An 8,307-nucleotide genomic window follows, 5' to 3' on the forward strand; every position below is an offset into this window, starting at 1 on the left:
AGCCTGTGTTTATCTCAGGCGTCATCGGGCATCGAGGCAGGATACACCCTGGATGGAGTGCCAACCCATCGCAGGGCACACACACACACTCTCATACACTATGGACAGTTTTCCAGATATGCCAATCAACCTACCATGCATGTCTTTGTACGGGGGGAGGAAACTGGAGTACCCGGAGGAAACCCCCGAGGCACGGGGAGAACATGCAATTTCCACACACACACAAGGCGGAGGCGGGAATTGAACCCCCAACCCTGGAGGTGTTAGCAAACGTGCTAACCACTAAGCCACCGTGACCCCTTGCTCTGTTATATAAATTGAAATAAAAATTTAAGTCAATCTGGATAAGGGTAATTTCTGCTAAATGCCGAAAATCAAATGCATCTAAAAATATCAGCACCTTGGCATTAAACCAGCATGTGAATCAAAGAAAGTGAGAATGTCAGCACCAAAATCATGAAAGCAATTCCCAAATGTTATGTAGCTCACTTTGCTAGCACTGGCCTTGTCAAACTGGCATGAAATTATATGTCCTATCTGGCAACTGGATGTGTACGTCCTAGTAATTAGCTCTGAGTTATTGGAAGACACCTCTGTCTTCCAATAACTCAGAGCTAATTACTAGGACGTACACGTCCAGATGGCTAGCTGTTAAAACACAACAAATAAATGTACTCTTTTGCAGCATTGTTCCAGATGGAGACAGATTTAGTAATGACTGGTGAAAACCTTAATGATAATTGATACCTGATATGGAGATTCAGGGCTCATCATCAGATCTATTATTTATCAGCTCTTTATCTTCAGCTTTTAGCAGGAGAATATCCCATTTTCTATGCTTAAATTAGATGTTGTAATACAGAAAAAAATTATGGGGATGAATACTTTTTAAAGCCACTGCATAAATACATAAAATGTGTGATACAATAAAAAAGATTTATAAACAATATACACACTCAAAAAAAATGATTTTGCAGCACTGTTTGTTTTACCCAAATATGTTTTGTTAAAATAACACACATACATTTCATTCCCCATCAAAACACTATTGTATTGCGTTTAATTAACTTAAAATGTGTCATGTTCCACTATACTTAATAATCAGTCGTTAAACTAACGTAAAGCATTTAATTTCGCGATTCAAAAAACCGGAAGTGACGATTTCCAACGTATTGGATGAAAACAGCGCGAAAGAGGGAAGATGGTGAATCGTGTCAGACGAGGTTTTTGGAAAGCACTTTGAAACGGTGAGTGTAAATAGTCTAATATATAGAAATCTTTCTGACAATAAATGATTACTCTAAAACCGTTGCTTGTTTAATGTTAATAAGTTTACTAAATGTTAAGTGCTATTTTTTTTTCTCATTTGCTGTCCGTTCACAGTAACATGAGCTATTTCTGTCAGGTCACATTTAATAACGTTAGCCGTGTTATATGTTCCCAGTTACAAAGTTTGTATTTTGCTGGCATAAGTTTTTTTTTCTGTTGGTTCATATAAGCATGTATGTATGTATGTACACGTGCTTGTTGCTAACGCTAGCATATGTCTGAGGTGATTTTTTTTCCGTCGGTTCATACAAGCGTGTATGTATGTACATGTGCTTGTTGCTAACGTTAGCATATGTCTGAGGTGATTTTTTTCTGTCGGTTCATACAAGCGTATGTATGTACACGTGCTTGTTGCTAACGTTAGCATATGTCTGAGGTGATTTTTTTTTGTCGGTTCATATAATCTTTGCAAACAGAGGAGGAGTAATTGGAGAAAAAATTAAACACCTCTCTCACTAGTTTCCTAGTCAGACAGATGTTTCATGTATAACACTACTGTATATGGATAATGTTCTGCATAGTTTAGCTCAAACTTACCCCAGCACAACAGCCTGGAATTTTAAAACTTTGTTCTTATTTGAAAATCTTTAGACTGATGACATCGAAGTGAGGAGAGTGTGTATAATTGAAGCTCTTTGTGCCTACCTAAATGAAGAACCTACCAGACTGTTTCAGGAGTGTTTTGTGAGTATATGCTTTTTAAAATGGATTCTAAATGCTTTTTTTTTAAAGCTGATAAACAGGAATTTAAGAGTAATGTGTTTTTTTTTTTTCAAATATATCCACTCTAGGATACAGACAATGCCACTGCAGAGGAGGCGATCCAGGATATATGGCATTTAATAATTGTTAGACATCGTTACACTACCATCTGGACATTTTGGTTGCATGTTTGATTTCTTTTTTTTTTTTTTCTTTTTTTTTTTTTTTTTTACTTCTTGTAAATGTATTTTATTTAATTGTAGTTATCTTGTTAGCCGAGTTTTAATTTTCACCTTCTGACTTTGTTTTTGAATCAAAAGACTGCAGTTATTTTAGATAATCTTATATTTTGCATAAGAATTTTGCACATGTTCAAAAACTCATATTTATATATTCTTATATACATATTATATATAAATATATATACTCATATATATTTACTGAGCAGGCTGTTTAAAACACTGTTTATTGCAAGTTTGGCAAATACAGCTTTATAAATTGTTACATTTCTTTGTGGGTTTTTTTACTCTACAAGACAATCACACACAAACAAATGCTGTTTTGAAGGGCGTAACTTTAAATCGAAATCATTGAGTAACAGTAACAAAAGCCAATTGGATGGAACCACTGTCCATAATTTAATTGAGTTATTTGAAACTAATCTCCTTGTGTTGGCTGAATTAAACCTGTTTGGCCAATTTTAAATAAACAAAATTATGTCCAGTTAACTTAAACAGTTTAAATTACAAGGAAGCAATTCCATTGATTTGTTTGGACATTACTTTTTTACATAGATTCATCCTTATTCTGTTGTGTTGTCACAACACAAGAAGTTTACATAGGTTCAAAACCTTCCATTAATGTTAATGAAACGCAAGTTGCTTGTGTGGAACCACTGTCCATAATTGAATTAAGTAAGATGAACAAATCGTTTTTTTGAGTGCAGAGAAAATATTTGACTACATTTTTATTTATTTATTTTATGTATTTATTTATTTTATATATTATGTACCAATACATTCCTTTAAGTAAGAAATTCCAAATAAATTATGCCAATTTGATCATAATGCATCTTTATGAAAATATAATAAAAAAATTATCTGAATGATCTGACAATATTATACAGTCACGAAACACTTACTAAAACATGATAGGGCTTCACTTTGCTTTCAAAACTCTTTGTAGTACAGATTGTACAAGATGTTGGAAACATCCTGATGATTGACATGAACATGACCTGAAGCTGCTGACCCATATCTGAATGATTTTATGCACTGCACTGCTGTCACATGATTGGCTGATTAGATGTTTAGCTCTAAAGATAAAAATGAATATAAAATAGAATCATTTTAAATATAAAAATGAATAATTAAAAAATCATGGTGAAGACATACTTCTCAGAAATAAATAAATGGTATGACTTGATGTCAGCAGATACTGCAATTAGAATAAATCCCACTAAAGCAATTCATGGTTTCACTCCGGTAGCACTCCGAGGTTTCAGGTAGCACTCCGAGGTTTCAGGTAGCACTCCGAGGTTTCAGGTAGCACTCCGAGGTTTCAGGTAGCACTCTGAGGTTTCAGGTGGGACTCTGAGGTTTTAGGTAGCACTCCGAGGTTTCAGGTAGCACACTGAGGTTTCAGGTAGCACTCCGAGGTTTTAGGTAGCACTCCAAAATCCCGAATAACAGAGACATTGAGCCTTTGCCAGACTGTCAGTTTCACAATTAAATTAGTTGTGCTACAAATATACATTACCAAAGTGTTGTGCTATGATTTATTTTACATAGCTCAATAAGTGCAGTCCTTTTTGAATTAAAATATAGATACATTAATAAACTAACCTCCATCTTTATTGAATCCAAAAGTGTTAACTATTGCAGGATTCAGAAAACTCAAATTTATTTTATAAATTTATAAAAAGCCTAAAGGAAAAAGCACTTTATTGTGTGTGTGATTTTTTGCCTGTTCATATAGACTTTGAGACTCTGCCTTTGTGATCCAGAAGAAAATGAGGTAGAATCATTCTTTTCCTGTCAATGTTCCTGCTTGTCGCCTCGCTCCCATTTTTGATCCCTCTGTCATCTGCTTTTTGTTTTGATTTGAGTCCCGTCTCTGTCACCATCTTGTCATTGGTCATCTCCATTTTGCATCATTATAGATTATATGTTCGTCAGTTCCCTGTTAATTAGTTCTTATTTAGTTTGTGTAGTTAAGTCTTCTGCTTCATTGTCTCCTCACAGTCACATTCATCATGCACTATGGGCATTTTAAAAACTAGTTTATGATTTGCCCTTAAGTTACATCCTATTAAAGATTGTTTGTTACTTTGCTTAACATTTCATGATGAAGTTTAGTAAAGTTTTAAGCCCAAGGAACGCTGGGACCTGAATGCAGGATGTGAAGCATTCATGTCTGCTGCCATTCAAAGCCTCTGGTCAAAGAGTTTTTATCTCTTATGGACTCTTTTAATCTCTCACTTTCTGTCACTGGCCCTACACATCAGAAAGGTCACACTTCGGATCTAGTGTTGTCACGTGGTTTTCCTGTGAATCATGTTGTACTATGTGCTGTTGTTATTTCAGATAATTGTCCAATTATTTTTGGCTGTGTATTGCCATGCTCTCTGCTTAAAACCTATCACTCTCCTCATTACTCCAGATGTTTTAATTCTTCTACTGCTACGTCTTTTAATGATGTATACTTATCTACCCATATTTCAACTATTGTGGATGATCTATCTACTGGTGTCCATCTTGATGAATTAGTTGAAATTTTTAATACTACCTGCAACTCCACCCTGGACTCAGTCGCCCACCCTAAGGTTTCAGAGATCCAATGTGAAAAGGAAGGTACATCCATGGCTTCAGGGACCTATTCGTGCTGTTAGACAAGAGTGTAGGCATGATGAGCATAGTTGGAAGAAAGAAAAACTTCAGGTTTCATACGAAATCTTCAGAGAATGTCTTAAACAATATCAGAGTGCTGTCAGATTTAATTGCTCAAAATGCAAACAAGCCAAAGATCCTTTTTAATACAATCAGTGTCCTTTTAAATCCTGCTCCTAGTGCATCACTAGAAATTTCCACTGACTTGTATGAACAGTTTTTAAATCATTTTACACAAAAAGTCGAGTGTATCAGGTCTAATATTCCATCTCAAAATTCTCTTTCTCTAGAAATGATTTCGCAACGGAGCTCAATATCTAGTTTTCGACTCATGGCTCTTGTCACTCTGATGTTTTGCCATCTCACATTTTTAAAGAGGTTTTTCCAGCTTTGAGTTCTGTTGTCACTGCTATTATTAATACCTCCTTAACAAATGGAATTGTACCATCTTCTTTTAAGCATGCTATAGTCCAACCATTGTTAAAAAAGCATCATCTTGATCAATATGCGCTGGATAATTACAGACCTATATCAAAATTATCCTTCACCTCAAAGGTCTTGGAAAAAGTTGTGTATTCGCAGGTCTTCTCTTACCTAAGTACTTTTAACATCTTTGACACATTTCAGTCTGGGTTTAGAGAATTTCACAGTACAGAAACTGCCCTATTGAAGGTTACCAATGATATTTTAATGTCACTTGACTCTGGTTCTTGCTGTATTCTAATCATGCTTGATCTAAGTGCAGCTTTCGACACAATAGATCATGATATCCTTCTACAAAGACTTCATCAAGTAGCTGGTTTTCAGGGATCTGTGCTGAACTGGTTTGCTTCCTATCTCAAGGACAGATCTTTTTCTGTGAATTTGGGAAATTGTTTTTCATCTAGGGCTCAAATCTCCTATGGTGTTCCTCAGGGCTCTATCTAGGGTCCTTTGCTTTTCTCATTGTATATGCTTCCACTTGGTTATATTTTTCAGAAACACAATTTATCATATCATCTCTATGCTGACGATACTCAATTATATTTTCCTGTTAAAAACAATAACTGCTCTATGTCCACTCTGTTTGCTTGTCTTCAGGACATTAAGTGCTTTTTTTTTTACAGTTAAATAATGGCAAAACCAAAATAATAGTTTTTGGTCCAACAACTGTGTCTTCTGGTCTTATAAAGTAGCTTGGCACTTTGTCTGCATATTTACGTAATCATATTAGAAACCTTGGTGTTGTTTTTTTGATAACAAAAACATCGAAATACATTTGACATTTGATAAACAGATCCTCTAATCAATTCCTTCTCTCTGTACATTCACATTTTAAAACTAAGGGCGATCGGGCTTTTGCTACAGCAGCTCCAAAGTTGTGGAACAATCTCCCTCTTCATTTAAGATCTGCTACCACTGTCTCATTGTTTAAATCTGCTTTAAAAACCCACTTTTATTCTGTATGTTTTAACTCTGTATGAAGGTGTAGAATTTTGTGTTTTCTTTTGGTTTGCTTTGGATTGTGTTTTTACTTTTGCACTGTTTTTGTTTGTTTTTTACTTGATGTACAGCACTTTGGCTGCAACGTATAATGCATAATCCTAATCCTAAAGTAATTTTCTTCACTCTATCTCGTGATATTATTGGCATACATTCTCCAGGTTATTCTCACCATCACTGGCATTGAAAAGGGGACATACTGAATGCTAGTTGACTATATACCATCTTTTCTTTTCACTATCGACCAGCACTGACCTGGTGACACATCAAAGAGAAGAATACAGATGCAGGTTGTTGAATATACATTTTACGGCATTTCGGAAGCCTTGCTCAGGGGCCCAGAAGTGGCCCAGAACCATGCAATTAATAACACCTTAAACACTGTGCTACCATGTTCCACATATGCAGAATTGCATACATACACAAGCCACACTTTTCACTTTTTAGCCAGTGTTTGACAGGTTAACTGAAAGTTCTTTCATTCACTTTATATTTAAACTAACTGAACACAAAAATAAACCTAATACAGCAAGTGTTTGATGTGTACATTTGTAGAAATGATTCTCACTATAGTCCTCAAAAGGTCTTTGTGTCTTTGTCAATCTAATTTCAAATGAGATCACTTCTGATTGTCAAAGTTAATGGCACTTAGGAAATTTATCAGACAAACTATCAAGTCTAGTGTAGATATCAAGTCATAATGGAACCCACTATGTCAATATATTTATATTTTCAGTGTTTAATGTGTTTTAATTAGCAACTTCACTGTGTTTGAAATATTCTTTGGGCTGTTAAGCTTCTTAAATAAAGAAAAACAATATTTAAACACAGTCACAGTTTAAACATAATCTATTTTGTGTATTTATATGTAAGATTAGTTTGAAATGAAGAAAAAAATGTGTAGGTATGTTACATGAAAAATCTTTATTTTCAGGTTTTAATCTCAAATCAGGGTTGTCAATATGAACAAATAAATAATTGAACTTTTTATGCATGATAGAAAGAAAACAATAATCATTTAACCATCCACATGATCCACATTGTTCCTTGCTAAAACAAACATTTCCATCCAGCTACATGGGTTATCATAAATTCTGGTGCTAACCTAATCTTTCTGGATATGTCAGTAAAGGCAGAAGACTTATCTTTGAAAACAGCCACCCCTTAAATATATCGGGCAATATGTGTATACACATACATACATGTCTAGATGTGTATATGTGTACCATTTCAACTTTAATGTCTACTTCAGTATTGCACTCTTACTGACCTGTAGTGGATGTTTTTCTGTTGAGGTGGAGTTGGAACTACTTAAGATTGATGTTCTCTTTCAATACATCTATGAATAAATCTAACAAGGCTGTTGAGCCTGTTTTTAGTCTTGGTGCATTTAGTTAGTTCAATGACAAAACTAGAAATGGAAACATCCAGTTAGTTGGAGAGTTGGATGCTTGATTGTAGTCATTTAGTAAATTGTAGCAAGAATTCATAGAAATATTTCACTAATAAACAAATTTTTGATGAATTATATTTTTAATTTTAAAAAATGAGGTTCTAATATTCTAAGAGAGATGAGATGGAAAGATTTCAGGAATGGCAGGCGTGGACCCAAATGCAGGACACCGGTGGAAACTCAACTTTGGTCTTTAATTAAGGTTGGTACGGTTCAAGGTAGTGCCAAACAGCCAGAAGTTAGGCAGCTTCAACTAGAGACATGAAAACAGGTCAATAATCCAACATAGGAGCAAACAGGGTAATGCAGGGCAGGCAGAAAAAAGAGTAAATAAACAATCCAATAATCCGGTGCACATGCAAACAGGGCAATGCAGAGCAGGCAGAAAACAACAACAGGAGAATATGCAGGGTCAAACCAAGCAGGACAGGAACAGGAACAATATGGGATAAC

The 8,307-nt window shown here is 35.0% G+C and overlaps 1 long non-coding RNA gene across 1 annotated transcript; it reads left to right on the forward strand.

Moving 5' to 3' along the window:
* The first annotated feature begins 975 nt into the window (after window positions 1-975).
* On the forward strand, window positions 976-2,971 carry LOC113647331. Its single transcript, XR_003441645.2, has 3 exons — window positions 976-1,247; window positions 1,921-2,013; window positions 2,121-2,971. It is a non-coding gene; the product is annotated as an uncharacterized LOC113647331 (long non-coding RNA).
* Window positions 2,972-8,307: the final 5,336 nt, after the last annotated feature.

This window comes from Tachysurus fulvidraco, chromosome 6, assembly GCF_022655615.1.
Source record: "Tachysurus fulvidraco isolate hzauxx_2018 chromosome 6, HZAU_PFXX_2.0, whole genome shotgun sequence".
NCBI classification, from domain to species: domain Eukaryota; kingdom Metazoa; phylum Chordata; class Actinopteri; order Siluriformes; family Bagridae; genus Tachysurus; species Tachysurus fulvidraco.